General features: G+C 52.1%; 1 protein-coding gene across 1 annotated transcript in view; it reads left to right on the top strand.

Moving 5' to 3' along the window:
• The first annotated feature begins 1,249 nt into the window (after positions 1–1,249).
• Positions 1,250–23,341, top strand: part of SYNE3 (spectrin repeat containing nuclear envelope family member 3) — a 90,147-nt gene continuing 68,055 nt past the window's right edge. The window contains exon 1 of the mRNA XM_032482575.1: positions 1,250–1,372. The gene's annotated coding sequence lies outside the window, so the exon portion shown is untranslated. The remainder of the gene's footprint in view (positions 1,373–23,341) is intronic.

Below are 23,341 nucleotides of genomic sequence, written 5' to 3'. Positions count from 1 at the left end.
CCCTTCTACCTTGCCCTCCATTTGGAACACACACACACACGCACACGCGCGCGCACACACACACACACACACACACACACTTATATACAATTATATCTGGTCCTGTTTTACAATATAATCTTTTTAGAACACTGTTTTATTCAACAGACATTGATAGAGGGCCTGCCAGCCTCACTGAGGAACCAAAGAGGAAAACACCCTCTGGGAAGCAGTAGATTGGGACAGTTACTTACCTCCTCATCTGCAAAAGGGCGTAGCCACACCTAAATTGTGAAGATTGGCGGTGCAGAGTTCTGCAAGTTGTATCCTTTATGAGTAGCTGTCATCCCCATCCAAAGGCGGCGGAAACCCACGGCGCAAGGCTGTAATTACTCGGACAAAGATTGGCACTGGGGAGGAGGGCAGTCCATAGGCCTGAATTGGCCAAGAGGGCAAAGGCAGAGGAGGATGAGATTTCGGCTTTAAGCTGTAGGGTTAAAGAGTTGGCAGAGTCCCTGGATCAGGGGTTTGTGGACGCGTGGGAGGAAGTGTCCGCTGGGGGGCGGGGCTCACGGGGAGGCAGAGGGGAGGCACATTCTTTGGCCTTGGGTTTGTGGGAGGTTGATTATGAATGGGATTCATATTCCTCGTGACTCACTCCCCCCCCCCCCCACCACCACATCGCCTCCACTCGACATCCTGGGGGTCTCTCATCCGAGCCTGGGGCCCAAAGATCCCTTGCGTGGTGGTTCCGGGGACTCTGGAGTGGGAGTGGCCGGATGAGGCGCCCCCACTGTCAAGCTGGCTGATAGGTGTCACTTCCTCCTTGGATCTCGCGCCTCCAGGAGGGGTGCCTAGCCTTTGCCCCAACCTGAGGTCTGAGAGGGCAAGACCTGCAGGTCCCCAGCCCCCTCCCTAAGGCTGGACACACAGAGGAACCCCGCAGATCCAACTTTCCCCAGGGGAGAGGCACGTCCGCGTCATTCCCAAGGATGAGACCCAGGCGGGGACTTAGGCTCGGAGAGGCTGCCCAGCCAGAGAGGACAGCCCTGGGGGAAGCGCCAGGGGTGAGGGTTGGGAGCCCCTACGATAGCTCTTCCTCCTCGGGGAGAAGGGGTCTGCGTTCGGGAGCCCGCCGGGCTGGGACCGGGCCCCGGGAGCCTCTGCTGAGCGCGCGGAGCGGGGCGCGTCCCTCTCCGACCCGGCCGAAGTGGCAGGCCCGGGGAGAGGGGCGGCTCCGGTGGCGGGTCCCCAAGGGGACTGGGCGGGGCAGGGGCCGGTGTCCGAGCCCCGCCCCGGCCCCGCCCCGCTCCGGAGCCGCCCGGGACGCCGGGAGGAGGGCTGCTTGGCCGGGACTGCCCGTGGCGCCGCGCTCCTGCACGCTCCCGGCCGGGTAAGTGGCACGGGGTCGGGCGGCCGGGCGGGGGTCCGGGAGGGACGGGGACTGGATCTCAGCCCCTGGCCCAGTCCTGGCGCGTTCCCCAGCGATCAGGGTCGCTGAAAGTCGAGGAGACCTGGGGAGGCGCGCCCGGCGCGGGGGCGGGGGCCCTGGCGTTGACAGCTGCGAGCGGGCGGGTATTTTTAGTTTAAACCCAACCGTCCCCTGCTGCCTGCGAAATCCCCCAGCCTTTCTGCTTCCCGAACCTGGAGGTTCGGCCCCCAGGAAAAAGCCCGTAAGCCCTGGGCAGCGGGTCCCGGGCGGGCTGGCCGCCGCCTCCTGTCTTCGCTCTACCTCCGCTTGGGGCGAGCGGACCTGTCACTGCGGGCTCGCGCCACCGCGCGTCCCTGGCCTGGGAGGCACGCCCGCAGGAATCCCCGCTCTTGGCGACCACGAGGTCGCTCTGTAGTGCCTGAGAGTCCGGAGCCCGCAGTAGGAAGAGGAAGTCGCACCCGTAGGCAGGATCAGTTCCATTCAGAACCCCCCTGGCTGTGCAGCTTTGGGCAAGCCTCTCAGCCTCTCTGAGCCGCATCCCACATCTCTAAAGGAGCGGGTAGTGAGGCCCGGAATCGGGATCTCAGGGAGCCCCAGATGGATGCTGACTCTCTTTAGATCTTCAGATCTTGACTGCAAACAGTGAACCTGGCATATATCGCCGGTTGGTCAACCCAGGAGCACTGAGCACCCTATGCAGCCCACTTCAAAATGCTTCAAAACTCTAAGGCAGAGTACTCCAGCAGGGGTGGGGTGATAATGGTTATTGTTTTTATCACTTTATCCCTGAAGCTCTGGCCCAAGGCTGCCCTGGGACCCTCTCCCAGGCTCCTGGTCCCCTCTGAAACCCCTTCCAGTTAACTTCTTCCTGGCACTAGTGAGGGACCTTTTACAGCCAAGGGCTTCCAGTGGGGGAGGCTTACCTGCCCCAGGAACATGCCCCATTTCACATGACAAGGGTAGGAGGAGACAGTGTGGAAAGTGAGTGTCCTCCCAGAAAAGGGAGCATGTCACAAAATTACTGCCCTTCTGAGCTTGACTCAACAGCCTCCTTCATCCACTAAAAGGAAACAGGTCCAGAGAAGGGGAGTTATTTGCCCAGAGCCACACAGCCGAGAACAGAACTTGACTCTTGAAGGGTCCAGCCCTGCCTGTTGCACAGCTGGAACAGCCAACAGCTATCAGGAGTCAGGAGCTGGGAGGCAGGAGGGCTGCACCGGTGCCAACAGGCTGTTTTGCTCTGTTTTCTGAAACTGTGCCCCAGCGGGGCTCTCTGACACGTGTGGGTCTGCACATTCCTTAGGCCTCAGCTGTGCCAAACCTGCTGGCCCTGGAGCGTCGTTTTCAGCCAGAGAGGCCCCTCAGAGGGCAGCTGAAAGGGGTGTGGGCCAGGAAGGCTTATTTCTGGAACTCATTATTGTCTTGCTGGGGGTCCTAAAGAGAGGACCTGAGGATTTGCTGGTGGCACAGAGGAGAGGGGTGAGAATTGGGCTCAGGTTTCTGCCTCAGGGTGCAGGCTGGCTTCTAGCCCCTGAAGGCATCCTTCAGGAGAAGTCTGAGCTCCTTCTATCTCCATGGGAACAGACCTCTAGCCTGGGTGTTTTGTATGTTTCCCCACAGCCTAGGACCTGTCCATGCCAGGGTGGCCGCTCTGCCTTGTGATGCAGAAACCTGGGGTGGGGGCTGTTGGGGGATCCCGACTTGGCTGCAGGGTGACCTCCACTCTGGGGAGGCAAGAATGGGTGGGGCCAGAACAACCACCAAAGCGTCCTGGAGTCCCTGGGAGCCCAGGGGCAGTGGGGCCTCCTGTGTTGCTCAGCTGTTAGAAATGGGGGTGGCCGCATCAGACTTGCTGGTCCCGCCCCGCCTTCGCCTTTTCCCAGCTGTGTGACTGTGGAAAAGTCATTTCACCTTTCAGAGCATCAGTTTCCTTCCCAGTGAGAGAGGGTAGCCAGAGCGCCTGCCAAGGGAGTTAAAGGAGACTTTCCATCAACAGCGTTTAGTGCGGTGTCAGACTCAGCACATGGCAGCAGTTGTCACAGTTTGGGATGACAGGTCTGTTTGGGACACCTGAGTTTCCTCCCCTCAGTGCCGCCCCTCCCTCTCTGCCTAGACATCCTCGTGTCTGTCAAATTGTAGGTGGCCTTGGACTGTCTCCCTCAGAGCCCTTTCAGCACTGCAAGCTGGTCCTTGACCCAAGCAGAGAGGTTTGAGAGGGGCCTGCGGGGGCCTCTGGGCTCGTAGGAAGCATTTCCTGTTTCTCACCTCCCAGGATTCTGACAGCAGGCAAGGCTGCCACTGTTGGCCCGTGTTCAGATGAGGAGAGAGATTCAGAGGCCGTGAGTGGTAGAGTTGGGATTTGAACTCAGGGCTTTCGCCTTGATGCTCTCCATTCCCCCACACAGCCTGTCTCAGATGCCGTTGAGACCCTGTGATATGTTAATTATCAGGAGAACAGTATGGAAGAGGAGTCATCATTAAGGCATTGGCATTTTCTGGAAGAAATGAACTTCAAACACTTTTTGTTGTTCCTGCAACATCTAAAAGCAGCCCAGCTTGGTCACCGAGAGATGAACCCGGGAGGGGCAGATGGAAGTTAGCGAAGTGCCTGCTTCTGCCCACCCCCCAGAGAATCAGGACTTAGAGCTGAGTCCCTGGGAGTGAGCATCTGGAAGCAGATGAGGGTACAGTCCTGGCAGTGGCGGTTTTGTCATCTCTAAAACAGAGATGAGAGGCCCCAACACCTCCCTGTGGGTTTGCTCTGAGGATGAATGAAACAATGGGGGACAGCGCTCAGCAGAATGCCCAGCGCGATGGGGGCACACCAGAAAGAGGCCTTATCGTGGTTTTTATTAGTCCTAATCCTCCTAATGTAATTGTAACAATGTAGCGTGGCCTGGACCTCTTGCCTGGATTTTGAGGCCGCAGATTTGGCAAAGGGAATCCTAGCATCCCCGAGATACTTTGAAAGACTCAGAGAAAAGGCAGAGAGTTGCTCTAGAAATTAGGAAGCTCAAAACACAAGCACGCGAACGCTGAGTTGTTCAGGGTTATGTACATGAGAACTAAAATGATGGCAAATAGCAGGAAGGTGATTACCTTAAATAAAAGTCCAATTATCACCCCGGGTTGAGGGGAGAGGAGATTGGGATTGAGAGGGTCAAGGTTGCGGAGGGGGCGGTTACTAGAGAATTCACCTTGTAATTACTTGTAAGTACATGTAAGTTTCATGCACACCGCTGTACATAGATCCTGTTTCATGAATTTAAGCAGGTTAAAAAAAAAGGCAAAGGAATGATAATGGTAAAAGATCAGGGTGGTTATCTTTGGTGGGGGAGAGGGTACAGAGTCAGGGAGGAGCCTTCTCCACTCTCACGGGAGCCACTGTTTCTGTGCACTTGTGGGCATTATTTTTAAATATTTTTATGCTTCATCACTTACAAATAAGAAATGCATATATATATAGGCTGTATATCATCCATAAATATGACACATATATAATATATTCCATTGTATATCTGTATCAAATCTTACGTATAAATAAAATCAGAAGACAATATAGAACATTTTACTAAAGCTCTCTTAGAAAATCACACTCTTCCCACAGATTCAAATGTTAATCTGGCTGGATTTAAAAAATAAAACAAACACAAATCCTGTTGTGTGACAGACACATGGTTTCTCATTCAGGAGAAGCAATCTCCCTCTACTGAAGTCATACGACAAGAAAATGACTTTCATTCTTTACGATCTCGGCTCATCCACAGGAATTTCTTTTTTTTTAAGTCCTGGTCTCATGATTTATGCTTCTGAATCAGAAAATCCTGAAATGTTGGATCTGGGAGGAACCTCAGGTCCGCCCAACCAATCTGCCGGTTTTACTGCTGAGGAAACGTTAGGCACATAGTTAGAGAAGACAGTTCGCTCCTGCGTGACTCTCATCAGGACACCACTCACCACGCCTGCGCTACTGTGACAAGGGCCACCGCTGCTTCCTCCTCGGGACAGGCAGGGAAATGGATAGTATACCTGAGATTAAGCTGATGTGATCATTTGAATTTTAAAAAAGCGGAAGAGAGCTACAACATGCAATCATCCAACTTCCAGAAGTCACCTGGACAGAAACATCGTCAAAAGAAATACACAACTAGTGCCTAGAATCTTCTTTCCTTCCTCTTAAGACAGTTCCTCTTACTCCTACTCTTTGCAGGGCATGCTTGATATAAGTTATCAAAGCAGTTTAGTGCCATGAATATAGTTATCTTCAGCTTTCAGTTGTGGAAACAGGTTCAGAGAGGTTAACCGTCTTGCCCCAAATCCCATGGCAGGTAAGCAATGGGCAGGAGTGTCACCCAGAGGCAGAACCAGAGACGAGGAGCTGTTTTCAGTGTGCTCTGTCTGAGCACACCCTTCGCTCCTCGGAAGCGGAGCCCTCAGTGGCCCAGCCGGGTGGGGTCCAGGGTGACTGGGTGGTGTCTTCCCAGCTGTCAGATCGCCGGAGGTTCTGGATGCTGAAGGCTCTAAGCAGCACACTTCCCTCCTTTTGACCGAGCTTGCTCTGCTCTATTTGTGCCAAGGGCAGCTGTGCACTGAGAATTGGGGGAATCCGTCCCACTTTTGGTCCTGGTGCTTTCAGGGCTCACTTTAATTTCTGACCACCTTTCCTCTGCCCCAGTCAAAGGTGTTCTTCGGGCCTGCCCTCTACAGAAGTGCCTGTCATGACCAACGGGACTCAAAGTGTTGGTGTCCCAGGACTGATGCTTTAGGTGGTGGCTTTCCCGAGGCTCAGTGGGCAAGGAGGGAGTCATTGTGCCCCAGTATGTGTGCTTACCTGAGCGATGGGGACCTGGGGCAGGTCCCAGCCCTGCTCTGGGTCTGGGGGCCAGTTGGAATGCAGTGAATGCATTTCCCATCTGTCTGACGGGGCTGGTGATACCTCCCCGTAGGGCAGGGCTTACACGGGGACCCAATGAGAGAGAACTTGACACAAGCAGGTAGCATTTAGAGACTAGGATGTGCCTGTATGTGCCTGGAGAAGCTGTGTGTGCAATGTTCAGGAAATACGGAGACATGACAGCTGCAGTGGAGGATAAGAGAATGCCGGAACCAGCTGGAGCCTCAGAGACGATCTCATCAGAACATACAATTTTACCTTTGGGGAAACTGAGTCTCCACAGGAAGAAATGCCTAACCAGAGTCTCTTAGGTGCCTCAGGGCCCATCTGGAACCTGAGATGGTGTCTTCTGGGCCCTGGCCAGTACTCTTTCCCCTACAACTACCTACCTTCCCTGAAAGTCGGCATCCTTGGTGTAGCACAATTCGGGATGGTTGCACAATCCAGATACGGAGGCTGATCTGGGTTAGGTCCACCTGGCCATCACCATGGCATGGATGGAGTAGGGCGGGCTGCTGTCTCTGGTTAAACTCTGACTGAGTTAAGAATTCTATTTACGATCTGGAAAGGGCTGAGCCCCTCCCAAGTGACATTTGCTGAAATAATGCTGCAGGCTGACTCACTGGGGTAGCCTCTCCTTGTTGTTGCCAAGAACTGGCCCTTCTGTGATGATGGGAGGAGCCTGAGGTTCCACAGACTCACTTGACCTTCACCTGGGCCAGTGTCGTTTCCTGCCCTTTAAAACGGGAGGTCAGAATGAAGAGATCTCTAAGGTGCCTTGAAGTCTGGATGTTTTCTCTCCTCCAAGAACCACGCCTTGCGGTGGGTGTTTGGGGACCTTCAGTCTGGCAACTACCAGAGGGGCCAGGTCTCTTAAGCAGGTGATTCTCTATTTATCTACCTCCAGTAGCTCCCCCTTGCTTTAAGGATTAAATCCCAAGCCTCTATCCTACCTGGCTGGCATTCCATGCTTCCACCTCCTGGATTACCTCCCGGTCCCACACTCATCCTGATCTTTCCCACCTCCAGACCTAAGCTCCAGCAGTTACCTCTGCCCAACTGTCCTCTCTGCTGCTCCCCACCAGCCCCTGGCTGGACATCACCTCCTTCTAGAAGCCTTCCTCGACCAGCCCCATCAGGGGTGGTGACTCCGTTTTTACGTTCTCATTGTACTTTGCACCTGATTGTTAATTTTCAGTTTCAGTGTCTGATTCCCCACTAGACTGTGACCTCCTTCAGGGCAGGGATCCAGGATATTCACACTCTCATGTCCCAGCCGGAGAGAATTTATTATTAGTTTCATCATTATTTATTATTATTATTATTTTTTAATGGAGGTGCTGGGGATTGAACCCAGGACCTCATGCATGCTAAGCATACACTCTACCACTGAGCTATTACCCACCCCCATTATTATTATTAATGAAAAGGCTTTACACTTTAAAATAGGATCTTACAAACTGATGCTCACAGCACCCCTGAACGAAGTGGTCAGGGCAGAGCCTAACGATTCCTGGGACACAGAGGAGAAAGACAGGCTCCAGAGTCATGGCCCGAGGCTGGGGAGAGACGGTGTCACATGCTGTGTCCCCTTTGTGGCCCTCTTCAGGGGACCGTCCCCTTGGAGAACCATCCACCTTCCTGGGCTGTTCGGGGGCAGGCCCTGGAACTCTGGACACATCTCTTGGCCCCTCTGGGACACAGACCTGACATTCGTTCTTTCTCCTGAGCTCACCCAGCTTTCCCCACTGGGCCTTCCTTCCTACTCCTCCCTCTGTGCCTCCCCCACCCCTGGCCTGACTGCTGCTCCTCTTCCTTGAAAGCTCAGCTCACAGGCACAGCCTCCAGGGGGCCCCCTGCCCACCCAGCAACGCCCAGCCCAGCCCAGCCGCCGCTCCCTGTCCTATCTCTGTTTCATTGTCTCTGTAGCACTTATCACTACCTGAAATTATCTTAGTTATTTATTTACAATTGAGTTTATCTCCTGTCTCTACTAGAAACTCCATAAGGGCTAAGAATTTTTTCTCTGTCCTCAGATCAGTCTAGCCCTCGTAGCTGCTCCACACATAAATACGGAATGAAAGAAAGAATGAATGAATGTCTAAGCTGATGGGTGGACTGGTGCCACCTAAGATTCCTCGCAGGGTTCCTCATATCAGCTAGCATCTGTTCAGCACTTCCCGAAGGCTCTCTGCATTTTCTCTCTTTATCCTGACAACAACTCAATGACGTGGACTCTGATACTCCCATTTACTGGAGAGGTTCATCCTCCTCGGCTAGCTAACAGTAGAGTTAGGAACTGAACTCTGATCTCAGAGATCACGCAGGTAACCACCAGGCTACACTGGCCTTTCCGTGCTGGAAGTGCACTGGGCAGGACGTGGTGATTCAGACCCCGAACTTAGGCCTCTTTGCCAGGCATCTAGTTCTTCCTCGGCAACCCCCAAAGGCTCTCACACTGCCAGGCTATTCCTCAAAGGAGGTCCTCTCTGTGTGGCTAGTGTCACAAGGGTCCAGGGATGCCTTGTTCCCCAGAGCTGGGGCCCACCCTGGAGCACCCCGTCCTGACCACGCCCTCTCCTTGCTTGGTCCCAGGGTGCTCCACCTGCGGCTTGCTCACCAGCTGCCGAGAACTTAGTGACCGCGAGCTGGTGGTTGTCGGTTGGATGTGCGCCAGCTGGGGTGGCCGGGTTAAATTCCTTTCCCCAGGACCAGGCGGCAATCAAGCCCACATTACATAACTTGCCTGTGTATCTGTGGATTTCAGATTCAACTTTGCTCAGGAATAATTTTAGAAAGTGGGGTTTTAAAAAATTCTGTCTTGTGATGGCTGTTGTCCCTACGACCTTCTGCATAAGGCCACCTGGAGGCCCAGCGGGGACAGCGTGGCCGTGGTCCTCTCCTTCGTCTTCCCTTGTTTATAGGCTCCCGGGAGGGGAGGTCCCCGTGAGTTCCTATGTTTGTTCCGTCTGGGAAGCCTCTCCTAGCTGGGGCCGACTTTGCTTCCGGAGCCGGAGAGGCACGTGTTTGGGGCTGGGATGAGCCCTTCTTGCCCCAGGAACCGCACTCCTCACATTCCTTCAACGTTTGGACTGAGGTGGACACACCCTTGCTCTGGGCAGGAGGAGTCTCTGGGTGAGATGGGTGCCCTAAACAGACTGTCCCTTATCCAGGAACAATGGCGAGACCGACGGAGCTCAGAGAGCTGGGAGAGGCCCCATAAAGGACCCTTAAATTTTATCTTTCTGGCCCGCAACTCCCTTCCCTGTAAAGTGGGGAGACGCGTGCTACACTCCTCACCAGGCTTGGTAAGTGTGAGCACGTGTCACCAACCGCAAAGCCCCGCCTGGAGCTAAGGGGTGGTTAATTGGTAGTTCAGTGCACAGGGCAAGGTGTCACCTGTCTTCCTATGCAAAGGACAGTTAGAGCTTCTACTTGGCCCGATTTCTTTCTGCTCCTGGGCCTGAGGTGAGGGGCCGGCAGCCTGAGATGGTGGAATCAGACAGACCTGGGCTGAGACACTGAATCTGCCACCTGCGGTGTGATCCTGACGACTCATATAAGCTCCGCAGGGCTGGCCAACTCCGCTGTTTGGGGCGGCTGGTCACACCTTCCCTGCAGAGTTGCCGTGAGGGGCAGACGTGATCACAGATGTACGAGGAATTCCCAGCTCCAAGCAAGGGCTTGGGCCAGGTTCCTGTCTCTTCCCTCTCCAGCCTCTCTGAGAACCCCCCCCCCCCTGCGCATTTCCCTGAGGCACTCTCTAGCTGGGAGGTGACTTTGGTGACAATGTGGGTCACTTGGAAGGGAGCTCGGCACTTCCTCCTGCCTCTGCCCCAGCGCTGGCAGTCGTTGGATCCGGCACAGCTGCTGGTGAGTCAGCCCAGGCTCAGGTATCTTTGGCTGAGGCCCATCCCGGGGGCGGGGGTGATGGGCTGGAGTCTGCCAGCCAAGCCTCTCCCCTTTGGGGGGACTCTTTTATTGGGGTGTGCAGGGTGCAGACCACATACCTCGATCACCCATTTCCCTCCCAAGGTCCCAGCCATTCCTAATGGCCAATGTGACTTTATTCTTTCGTAGAATTAATTATGGGGGAAAAAGTCCATGTCACCACACCAGACCCTTTTGTCTGCCTCCCAGCCCAGCCTCAGGGTCCTTCTCAATACAACATGGGGGCTTAAACTGGATCAGAACACTGAGTTTGGACAGGGGTCTCCTAATAACTGACAGGATGGATGTGGTCACACAAGCTCAGAGCGCAGGTGACATACCCTATCTTCCCCTTCATCTTCCTTCTGACTTTTCCTTTTGATCCTTCTGATTATTTGATGTTCCCATAATCACCAGGGCGCCACCTTAGGCTAATGCGTGAATCTCTGGACCTGAGGCTGCTTCTCTGTATTTTGTAAGCTCCCCACATAACTCTGATGCCCAGGGACAGTTGAGAAGCACTGAATTTTGTGCAGAGACGGTCTCCGTGTGGAGCTAATCTGATCTGCCAGCTCCCTGACACTCGCCCATCTCTCTCTATGCACTGACCACCAGACACAGTTCCATAAATGGTGTTGATATTCATTGCATTTATTTCTTACGATGTTCTATGCACGGCAGATTGATCCTCCCTCTGGTTTTCTATTTAGTGTAAAGATTAAAAGATCCCCTTTTAAGATAAATTTAGGTTTAAATGGGTTGAATTTCTTACAAGTGAATGAGAAAAAATAATAGTGCGGGTGTCCCCAGATGTGGCAAAAATCATGGGTGTGATGCACAGATGGCCAGAGTGTGTAAAAACTTGGCACTGATGCCTTCCAAGGGCCCCTCAAAGCCTGGCATCCTGATGGATCCAGGAGGGGTTAAGCATAGCTACCTAAAAAGATAGACAAGTAACCATGACTGTTCACACCAGCTGCCTGGAGCCGGGGAGCCAGGTTAGCGGACTGGAGGGTGACCGTGTATAACCAAAGGGGTCCCCAGTCTTGCTTTACTCAGCAGCCCCACGGACACTTCCGCTGGTGCTCTGTTGCAACGCCTGTGCCCACCTCCACCTCCCCCAGTCCCAGCGGCAACCCGGGGAGCTCCCCGTCCAGTACTCAGGGCTGTTCTCCTTTGTGAGACGTGGCTGCACAAACTTGGTGAATGTGAAGTTACCACCATCTTGTTACCAAACTCAGGTTCAGCCACTTGTCACTTGAGAATCTAATACTGAGAGACAAGTGTTGAGTAAAAGGAAAGCTGGCTTTATGGAGAAAGCCGGCCGTCCGGGGGAGAAGGTGGACTCGTGTTCCAAAGAACCAACTCCCCCTTGTCAATCGGGGGCAATGGCTTTTAAAGGGGAGTTTCAGGGGTGCACAGGCTGGGGAAGGGGTGGAGGCTACATGCCGACCAGCACAGTTAGCTCCGATAGTCATCTTGAAGTCTGTCATGCAGGGGTCTGACCAGCGTCATCTTGACTGTTTTAAGTACAGTTAACCTTTAGTTCCAGGATCCATTTTTTCTCATTTTCTTGAGGCCAGTTCTCGGAACTGTATAAGATGGAGCAACTTATGTCATGGCTTCAGTCTGGTCATCATGTGGTTAACGCCTTCCACCTGGTGGGGTTTCAGTTTTTGTGAAAAAGCTCAAAGTACATGGCTCAGAATATTATTTTTAGCCTTTGAGGGGGAACTAAAGGTCCTTGACTTTGTTTAATGGCTCAATTATTATTATTTTGTCCTGGTTAACTGCTTTTTTTGTTTCTGCATTTTTTTCATTTCTTTGATTAAATTTATTCTTTGGCTAAAGTTTTTCTACAGACAACAGGCAGGGGGTCTGTCCTGGGAAGGGCCCATAGGGCCCTGCTCTGTTACAATCTCACTGTCCCCCGGACCCTGGCACCCCCACTGGCTCCCAAGCAAACCCAGTCACGGAGGGAGGTGAGGGGCCCACCATCCCAGCACAGCACCCAGCAGTGCTGGCCCCAGCCTCGACTTCTCAGATCGAGAAGGATTCCCTCCTGCCTCCCCACACCCCCACCCCCAGCAAGCTTAAACTCTCTAGAAGGGAAACAGAAACGGAACTTCAGGGGAGAGAACCCTGCCTGGCCCCAGCTGGCTTTTTCTGCTTGCGCCCTGGGGCACCTACGTGTTACTCGTGAAGAACTGGCTTGTGTGCCTTCTTTTGGGGTGATTGTGAGGTTCCTGCTGTCTTTGAACTGGAAGTGTCTTCCAGGGATTCCCCCCCCCATGGAGGGTGGACCCCAATCCAGGATCCCAACTTTTTCTGTAAAGAAGCAGATGGTACCTTCTTGGAGGGCGTGGGTGGGTGGCTTGGACAGAGTGTGTTGGGAAGACCTTGCCTTAATGGCAAACACCACCTATGTGTCTACAGGTAAGGGGTCTCCATACGGAATCCCTGAGGAAGACACAACTCTCAGCATTTGGAAAACTTTGGCAGATTGGCCCATTCTGGACATCAGGGACTGCGTTCTATTTGCTGAAAAGGAATAGCAGGGAATCTTCTGGATTCCCAGACCTGGAAGAATGATGTGCTGATAGGTGGGGCTGAGAGGAGGAATTTCCCTTGAGCTTATAGAACAGAGGTCAGCAAATTCTTTCTTTCTTTCTTTCTTTCTTTGTTTTGGGGGGAGGGGTTAAAGCTTTTTTGGGGAGGGAGGTAATTGGGTTTATTAATTAAATAATTTTAAAAAAATTTAACAATTTCTAGGGATTGAACTCAGGACCTCGTGCATGCTAAGCACATGCTCTACCACTGAGCTCTACCCTTTTTCTGTAAAGGGACAGATGGTAAATATTTTTGGCTTTGTGGGTCACATGGTCTCCATCACAATTATTCAATTCCATTGTATCTAGAAAAGAGCCATGGACACTGTGGAAATCAGCGGGCATGGCTGTGTTCTGATAAAACTGCTTGAGGAGACCGGAATTTGAATTTCATGTAATTTTCACCTGTCGTGAACTCTTCCTTTGATTTTTTTTTTTTCCCAACCGCTTAAAAACATCAACGTCATTCTTGGCTGGAGCTCTGTACAGAAACAGGCAGCGAGTGGGCTGTGGTTTTGCGGCCCCTCTTCTAGGAGCCCTCTCTGCAGGGGAGGGTGGGCCTGCCAGTTGTGTGTAGGTCATTGCTCTAATCATTTCACTTCTTAAAAATGGAGTTCTGAAACATGTCTCAATCTTGTGTCCGCTGGTTAAAATAGAACCTAGTGCTAATGACTTGGTTCATTCGTCAGCAAATATTAGGTCTAGTGGTGAAGCGGGGGGGAAACTAGAGGGAGAACGCTTGTCCTGGGCTGGCTGGGAAAGCTCGGGCAGGTGGCTTAGCTTCTCTGAGCCTCAATTCTTTCAACTGTAGAGGCAGTAGGAGTGGGACCAACCGCATCAACGAAATAATCAGTACAAGACTCAGCTCACACCCGGCACATAGCACACCCTCCAAGAAGGCTAGCTGTTTCCCTCCCTTCCATGAAGATTTCAAGAGCACAGGTGGCCGGGGGTGCTTTATCTCTTTTACGCAGCAACTCTGCACGGTAGATCTTATTTGGCACTTCGTGGAGAAGGAGGCCTGGAAAAGTTACAGTTTCTTGTGTCCAGGACACAAGTTAATAATAAATGGTAGAGTTGGAAGACTGGGGCTCAAAAGACGTAGTTTTTTCTATGTGATGCCCTTGCAGTGACCAGAGAGGAGATTAAATGTAGTTTCTCTATGTACTTGCGGGGGGGGGGGTTAATTTCATCATTAGCATCTTTCCCTTTAGAGCCAGGCTCTTGTAGCTCCTCCATGCTCTGCCTCAGATTCTTGGGGAGACCAGCATTATTTGGGGGACCTCACAATCCTCCAGCAGCTTGGGAGGCACCAGGTTGAAGGGTTTCAGTGAATATCTTAGAGGAAACCTTGGTGTCCTGCATGGAGCTCTGACTTAGGAGCCCCAGACTGGAAATAGGCATCCAGGCAAAACTTTTAATTTTTTCTAAGTCCCCTGGGGAGAGAATGTCTATGGTGTGTGAGTCTCTGCAGGGCTAGCGGGGAAGGCTCTAGAAAGTTCTAGAAGACAGGCTTCAGGGTCACTGCTTTTGAAGGATGGATTCGTCAGGATCTTGGGAAATAAGTGCCAGAGGTGAGTTCCTGACCAGTTTTATACCTTGGTTTTCTCTTCTGTAAAATGGAGATGGAAAGGCCATCATTAGCTGCCTGTGGCTTGAGCCCAGCATGTATCTGTTGGTTGCCTCCCTTGCTCTGAATGCACAAAAGAAGGCTGGGGAGGAAGCCTGACCTTGGATCAGGGAGGCCTTGGGAGGGGAGATAAAGCTCCGACAAGGGACACAGTGAAGGGGTGAGAGAGCCTGCGGCAGCTGTGATTAGCAGCTGGGAAGGCGGGCTGAGCCCCGGTTTTCTGCACCACCTGTGCTTGTCTGAAGACTTTCTCTCCGTTACCTGAGGAAAAGCTGCCCTTGACGCAGGCTCCTGGAAGCCCAGCCCCAACTTGTGAGTGGCTGAGAGGTTGGGTGGGGAGGCGTATCAGGTGTTTGGGGGGGGAGGGGTGCTGGGAGGGGACATGAAGGTGGAAGTAAGTGTGACCAACTGTCCCCGTTTTCCCCAAGACTGAGAAGTCTCCTGGGAGGGACACAGGACTTGCGGTGCAAAAACTGGGAACGCCCCAGGTGAACCTGGACGAGCCGGTCACCCTAGTCATTCAGAGTCATGCTGCCCTGACAGCGGCATTAGCAGTCTAGTCCCAATGGACAGCATACGAGGGGTCTGCCCCCTGAGCCTCAGTGCCCCCTCAGACTCAGCTGCCCCTCCTCGGAGCTCCCAGAGCCCCGGTGCCCAAAGAATCACTGACTCTTCCGTCCCCCAAGTGTGGAGTGCGTGAAGACAGAAACCACCCCGTCCTCAGGCCAATGCCTGCCTCTCCCAGGGCACAGAGCCCTTAATAAATGCTGTGGGATGAATGAATGAGGGGCTGAGGGCCTCCGCCTTCATCTCCTCCACTCTGGGGACAAATCACTCAGATGCTTTGCTACATCGCACCTGCTGTTCCCTGCCCCGCATGCCCTTCCCTTCCGTGGCCACGTCCTCTGTGATGCCTCCCTTGACAGCCCCGCTCCATGCTGTGTCCCTACCTGGGCTTCTCCGTTCACGCATCTTTCTCCCCAATTCGCAGTGAGTTCCTCATAGGAAGGTCCCGGTTTAGCATTTGCTGTGCTGCACTTGGCACCCGTGCAGGTTTCTGGAATGAATGAATGGTGCTGAATACATAGAGCAGAGATTCATTCATTCACTCACCAGCTTCTTGCCAAGGACCTACTGTGTGCCAAGCACCTACTGTGTGCCTAGCACTCTCCCAGGCAATGGAACAGGAGCAGTGGACATGACTGGCAGAATCTTTGCTCTGATGACACTTATATTCTAGAAGGATCTAGAATCATCTGGATTCAACAAGCAAGCAAAACATAAGCAGGCCGTATCAGAAGGTTGAGGGTGCTCTGAAGAAGATGCAAAGGAGAAGGCGAGTCACTGAGCCCTTGCCAGTTGCAGGCAGGCCGAGATGGAGGCGGCAGCACGTCCCATGGAGGCAGAAAGGATGCACCTTCCCCTGGGTGGTAGCAGCCCCATTGCTGAGTGTGGCCAACTCAGGGCGGGTGGCATTTGCCTTTCGTGCAAAGCTTGTGGGCCATCAGTCCCTGCAGGGAGATCCATTAAAGCCAGCATGGTGTGAGAGGAGGAGGAAGGTGAGGTTTAGAAGGCTGGACGGTGTTCCTGCCTGGCGTGGGAGGCCCAGTGTGTCCGCCCCTGTCCCCGGGGCGGGAGGTGGGAGTGAGAAGAGCAGGGCTCACGTGCTGACCGCCCCTCCCCCCCAGCTGGGGGGGTGACCTTGCCGGTAACGGCAGGAGGACTGTGGGCCCTGATAAGGGGTTGCTGGGGAGAACTGGGGAGCCCAGCTTCCTGCAGGGGGAAAGGGGTTAAACCCCCTCCCATCAGGGCAAGGGGGATAAGGAGGGTGATGGTGCATGGTCAGCTTCCAAGCGCTGCACATGACAGTGGGGTATTGTCCACTGGGACTGACGGGGAGCTCAGCCCCAGACACTGGCCCCTCCAGGAAGGAGGAGAAGCCAAGTCCAGCAGGGCCAGGGCCCCTTGCCCGGGAAACATGCTGCTCCCCAGAGCCCTGGGCGCCTTCTCCCTGTTGCCTGGGCGCGGGTGGCCCCTGGTGCTGATGTCCAAGGGGTTAGGGCCACACCTCTGCGTCTACAGGACATGGCTCACCCCTGGTGGCGACACCCTCAGATTGCCACCCCTGGAGAGCGAGGAACTGGTTAGTCCCCAGGCTGGTGCCCTTGGCTTCACACAGATACATCGTAAACCTGGCGTCTTGAAGCCCTGGCAGGAACAGGCATGTGCTAATTATAATCTGTGCAGCTTGCTAACGATTGACCTTGGACTCTAGGGAGGTGAAGGCTCCTGGCAGAAGGTCTCGGGGTGCTCTGAGGCTTCCAGATATAAGGCAGGGGGGTTAGTGGTATGGAGGATGGACTCTTCTGGGTAGCTCGGTGGACACCACCTTACAGCTCCAGCAGAGTAGGGACACTTTTAAACCTTTTGGGCTCTGCTAAGGGGCTGTTGGGGAGAACAAGGCAGCAGGATTACTATCTGTGTGACCTTGGGCAGGTCACTTAACCACTTCAGATCTTGATTTTTTAATCTATAAAAAGAAGACAATCATTCCTATTTAATAGGAGGTGGGAGACCTCAATAAGCTGATGCGCGTAAACACCTAACATGGGAACTGGCAACTGGTAGGTGCTTAACAGTGTTAATTCCCAGCCTATTACCCCCTGAAAAATCCTGGAGGGCTTCCTGGAGTCAGTGAGCCAGAATTGATGAGTGGATACAGGCAGGCAAAGAAGAGCACTGAGGGGAGAAGCCACATGGTGTGTATACAGGGAGTTCCTGCTCAGAAAGAGCAGGTGGGAAGCAGTGGGAGGGGAGGCTGCGGAGATGGATGGAGAAGGACCTGACCTGTCCCAGTAAGCGTTGTGGACTCTCTCAGGTGCGGGCCATGGAGCCCTGGAGGGATTAAGTCAGAAAGGCCCTTAACTCTAAACCTTAAATGCCCCTTTCTGCCCAAAAGAGAGGGCTCTGGTCCCTCTGCCTCCCTGGAGACTGGCGGAAAGAGTTGAGGAGCTGGGCGTGGATTTGGCTCAGCCAGGGCCGTGGGTCTCAGCGAGTGCAGGCGCGAGAACCCACTTGCTCTAAAAACTCCCATTTGGAATAAACCCTGCCTTCCTTAGGCTGTTTGTCTCACAGCTGGAGTGCCATTTATTAAATGAAAATGAGGTTCAAATTGTTCTGTGTTGTTTTATAAACCAAACCTGAAAACCACGGGGGCGGGGAGGTGGGGTGCAGCATTTTTCTCAGCTGGGGAGTAAAGCGTGGTGGGTTTTCTAGTCGACCTTGTTTCTGGTGACGACCTGGGGTCAGCAAGATGCAGCCTGTACGGGTCCTGTGGGTCTGCGAGGTGGTGTCTTTGTGTTGAGGGCCTACTATGTGCCAGATTCAGTGCCAGGCCTTTGCATGCTTGTTGGTGCAACTGGTATCCTCGCTTGACAAACAAGGCAACTGAGGAACAGAGAGGTTAACAAACTTGCCTGGGGTCACACAGCTAGTAGATGGAGAAGCCAGATTCAGTCCCACATTAGCCACACATCACAGACTACCTTTTCTGTATAGCTTAATGTGAAAGCTGAGCTCCCTAACTAACTTTACCTTATTTTTAAAAGTCTAGTTGAACTGTGAAATCTCTTAATTTGTTGTTAGAGTGTATGCAGCTTTAAAGTCCTATAATTTTTAAAAATCTGCTGCTACCACCTTAAAGAAATTGACATTTTTAAATGTACCTGTGATTCCAATGCCCTAAAAGAACTTCCTTTTCCTGTGTTCCTTTCAGTCTTTATCTTTTTGGACAGTTTTTGTATAGTTGCGCAGCAGGGGTCGGCAAACTGCAGCCCACCGTCCAAATGCCACATGGTTCTGTAAACAAGGCTTTACTGGACCGCTGCCCCTGCTCCTCATTTACATACCGTCTCTGGCTGTTTTCGTACTGCAGCTGCAGATTTGCGTAATTGTGACAGAGACCATCTGGCTTGCAAGACCTGAAATATTTACTATTTGACCCTTTCCAGAAAAAATTTACAACCTCTGGTCTAGAGGGCAAAGAGCTCTGCAGCATGTCCTTTATTCTCTCCAGACACCGCATTATTCCAAGGTGTTAATCATCACGTTTCTCATTGTAGGTGGCCCAGAATATTCCATGGGTTAGATGTCACCCACTTTCCTTAACCATTTGCTTTTTGCTGGACAGCTAAATTGCATCTTTTTTTTTGGTTGCAATTTTCTGTTTATCCAAAACACTTATAGAATGCCAACTGCTTACCAGGACTGTTTACCAGTGTAACTCACTTAATCAGATCAGCGATGAGAAATTCATACTATGATTACTCCCATTTCACAGACGAGAAAGTAAAGTCCAAGGTCACAGCATTTTTCAGCAGCGAAGTTAGGTTTCATCTGCTCAGCAGGCTCGCTCTGGAGTCTGTGCTCTTAGCGGCTATTGGGAAGTGTCACAGAAGAGGCAGGCCTTTGTGACTAGCTGTGCGTGTGTTGCAGGTTGGGGGGGTTGTCCAGTGACTCACCAGGAGTGAGGCCCGCCCTGCTCGGCCCAGCCCAGGCCAATTGCCCCATATCACTGAGCATTGGTTAGTCTCTGGCCCTCCTTGTTACACGCTGGGCAGCTAAGGCCACGTGACCACAAACTTTGTTTCTTTGTGGAAAACGGCCCTGAAAAGAAGGCCAGCTGCTGATGCTGAAGAGAAAAATCGCATCTCCTGGAAAATACCGTTTGGGAGAAAGAATACCAGAGTTGACCAGGGGCTTTGCTTTGCAGCCAGAGGGGTCCAGACTTTGCTCAATTACCAGTGATAAATTTGCAGATGTTCTGGTTGGGCTGAGAAAAACAACAACAGAAATGCAACGTTAGCTGTCCAGCAAAACAGAAATGGTTAAGGGAAGTTTGTGACATCCACTTCAGGGGATATTCTGGGTCATTTACGAGGAGAAATGTTAATAATTAACACTACGGGCTGCCTGTAGCACCAGTCAGGGGGCCTCTGGGAAGCCGAGAGACCGGCAGACCTCACCAGGAGGACAGTGTTCACACAAAATGCTGCGTAAGGTCTCAGGGGGCTCGCGGAGTCCTCATAGCCCAACTCAGGGGTCCCCACACGTTGTCAGGAGAGGCAGATTCAAATCCCTGGTCCACAGAGACATTTTGAAAAGTGAATTTCGTGAGTGCTGTCCTCAGGACATTTGAGAGGTGAGCGGAAAGATTCCAGAAGGTCTCTTGTGGAGAAACACCGTGTCGTAGAGATTGTGGGGTGGGAGGGAGACAAGTGTGTTGAGAGAGCTGAACGCCGTGCCCACCTGCCCGCACAGGAAAGGATCCAGAGCGGCCAGGTCACCCAAGGGCGCGGATCTGCTCGGTTTTGTTCATCTCTGTGATCACAGCGTCTGGTGTAGTGTAGGCGTTAGGACAAGATTTGTCATTAAATGAATTGAGCGTCTCCCAAGCTCTGGAACAGAGAGAAGTGGGCCGGGTGTGCTTCTGGGTTAGAAGATGAGGTGGGCCTGTTCGCTCGGGTCCTTGGAGGGCCAGTTCTTCATCTTCGCCTGGCCTGGGGGTGGATGGAGCGAGAGGCATTAGGGGAGAAGCGAGTGAGCTGGGTCTGTCTCAGCCATCAAGTCCTGCAAGCCCCGTCCAGGCCCCCGCAGCCGGGCTGTGTCCCCGTCTGGCCTGATTCATTTTGAGCTGGCCACCTCCAGGCCTCTGTGCAGTGCATCACAGTCCCCCAAGCCAAGCGCACCTCTCGGCGTGTCCCCTGTCTCGAGCACTCTCCCTGGCCTGCGCCCCTCGTCAGACTGAGCCCTTGGGGCTCAGTCAGTCTACGTGGGATGGGACATCCTGTTCTGACTCAAAGAGGAACTCCCCTTTTTTTGCTTTCCTGACTCACTTCCTCATTTGCAAGCCATTTTGCAGCAGAGCCGGGCACCAGGGCCAGACAGGCCTGGGCTCTCCCCCGACCCCACACCTCAGGAGCAGTCTGACCTGGGCAGGAGGGCCGGCCCCTCTGAGCCTCAGTTTCCCCATCTGTAAGGTGGCACGGTCATCCCTGCTGGTGGGTAATGGAGGCAGGGCACCTGGCCAGTGGCTGGCATGTAGCAGGTGGCATCACACGCATGAACTCTTGGTATTTGGTGACATTTTCCCCCACCCACAGGGGCCTCCTGTGGCATCCCAAAGGTCAAGGCGTGTGGGAGAGGGTATAGCTAAGCCGGAGAGCGCATGCTTAGCATGCCTGAGGTCCTGGGTTCACTCTCCAGTGCCTCCACTGAAAAAAAAGAAAGAAAGAGACTCATGATGACCGTGACACCCACCAGGGTACTCACAGGATCACAGATGACCTGGGGTGGGGACAGGGCAGGAGCAGGCAGAACATTCATCACGCACCAGACGGCAATGGCTGTGGCGCACTGCTGGGTGCTTTGCTGGGAGGGGCCCTGGGGACAAGCTTCAAGTGCAGACACGGAGTGGTGGGGAATCGAGGTGGCTCTCCACAGCCCATTGGATATTTGCATGTTCAGTCAGCTGTTGAGAAAAGATCTTTTGACTTGAACTCTTGGTGTCTTTGTTGAAGGACAAGTTTCAATAAAAAGGATGCCCTGGGGTGAAGGGGCACCTGACAAGGCATTGCCTAGCATGTGACCGAAGGCGCCAGGCTGCCTGACAGTTGGTCAGACGCTGCCCCCATTGCTGGTGGGTCTGTCGCTGAACAGAGGGTGCCACTCCTTTGCTCACAGACCCTCACTGGCTCCCTAGTGCCCACAGCGTTAAGTCAGCGCACCCCTTTGAATCCCGTGACTTTCACCCCCCTCGCAGCCTCCCCAACACAGCTTCCTCGAACAGCTCCCCAGCCCGCTGTGCAGCCTGAACTTGGCCTTGCACTTCCCCACCTCCAGCTTTTGCTCAGGCTGGTCCAGCCACCTGTGACGCCCTCTCCCACTTCTCATCTTACCCAGACCCTGCTCGTCCCCCAGGTCTCAGCCAGGGCATCCCCTGGTCTCTGAACCCTCCCTGGGTCCCCTAATCAGCATAATCACTCCACTCTCTAGGCTCCAAGAGCTTCTCTGGGCTGCTCTGAGCATAGAACAGCCTCATGTCGAGTCCGTGCTCACGCAGACCATCCTGTCACCCGCAGCCTGCTCCCGGCTCCACGCTGTGCACATGCAGACGTTGAAGCCAAATGGTCAGATTTGACTCCTTAGCTCCTAACTCCTAGCTCTGAGACCTTGGGCAAAGCATGAAACTTCTCCACCTCAGGGTCCTCATCTGTCAAATAGAAATGAATATTAAAGCCTGCCTCTCAAGTACAAAAATGTTTTTATTATTAATTTAGCAAATGTTGTCGAATTGAATGTGGAGTAGCTTCAGGGGAGAGTTTTGTTTGTTTCTTTTTTTTTTTTAATTGAGTTATAGTCATTTTACAATGCTTTGTCAAATGCCAGTGTAGAGCACAATTTTTCAGTTATACATGAACATACGTATATTCATTGGCACATTTTTTTCGCTGTGAGCTACCACAGATCTCGTATATGTTTCCCTATGCTATACAGTATAATCTTGTTTATCTATTCTACATATGCCTGTCAGTATCTACAAATTTTGAAATCCCAGTCTATCCCTTCCCATCCCCCATCCCCTTGGCAACTATAAGTTTGTATTCTACGTCTATGAGTCTGTTTCTGTTTTGTATTTACGTTCTTTTTTTTTTTAATTCCACATATGAGCTGATCTCATATGGTATTTTTCTTTCTCTTTCTGGCTTACTTCACTTAGAATGACATTCTCCAGGAACATCCTTGTTGCTGCAAATGGCGTTATGTTGTCGGTTTTTATGGCTGAGTAGTATTCCATTGTATAAATATACCACATCTTCTTTATCCAGTCACCTGCTGATGGACATTTAGGCTCTTTCTGTGTCTTGGCTATTGTAAATAGTGCTGCTATGAACATTGGGGTGCAGGTGTCTTTTTGAAGTAGGGTTCCTTCTGGATATATGCCCAGGAGCGAGATTCCTGGGTCATATGGTAGATCTATTCCTAGTCTTTTGAGGAATCTCCATACTGTTTTCCACAGTGGCTGCACCAAACTGCATTCCCACCAGCAGTGTAGGAGGGTTCCCCTTTCTCCACAGCCTCTCCAGCATTTGTCATTTGTGGACTTTTGAATAATGGCCATTCTGGCTGGTGTGAGGTGATACCTCATCATAGTTTTGATTTGCATTTCTCTAATAATTAGTGATATTGAGCATTTTTTCATGTACCTATTGATCATTTGTATTTCTTCCTTGGAGAATTGCTTGTTTAGGTCTTCAGTAATCAAGACAACATGGTATTGGTACAAAAGCAGACATATAGACCAATGGAACAGAATAGAGAGCCCAGAAATGAACCCACAAACTTTTGGTCAACTAATCTTTGACAAAGGAGGCAAGAATATAAATGGAATAAAGACAGGCTCTTCAGCAAATGGTGTTGGGAAAACTGGAGAGCAGCATGTAAAGCAATGAAGCTAGAACACTCCCTTATACCATACACAAAAATAAACTCAAAATGGATCAAAGACTTAAACATAAGACAAGATACAATAAACCTCCTAGAAGAAAATATAGGCAAAACATTATCTCACATACATCTCAAAAATGTTCTCCTAGGGCAGTCTACCCAAGGAATAGAAATAAAAGCAAGAATAAACAAATGGGACCTAATTACAAGCTTCTGTACAGCAAAGGAAACCATAAGTAAAACAAAATGACAACCTACAGAATGGGAGAAAATTTTTGCAAACGATGAAACCGACAAAGGCTTGATCTCCAGAATATATAAGCAGCTCATACGACTGAATAAGAAAGAAACAAACAACCCAA

This window comes from Camelus ferus, chromosome 6 (genome assembly GCF_009834535.1).
Source record: "Camelus ferus isolate YT-003-E chromosome 6, BCGSAC_Cfer_1.0, whole genome shotgun sequence".
Lineage (NCBI taxonomy): Eukaryota > Metazoa > Chordata > Mammalia > Artiodactyla > Camelidae > Camelus > Camelus ferus.
Note: the sequence above shows the minus strand (reverse complement) of the source record. Positions and strands in the feature narration are given on the sequence as shown.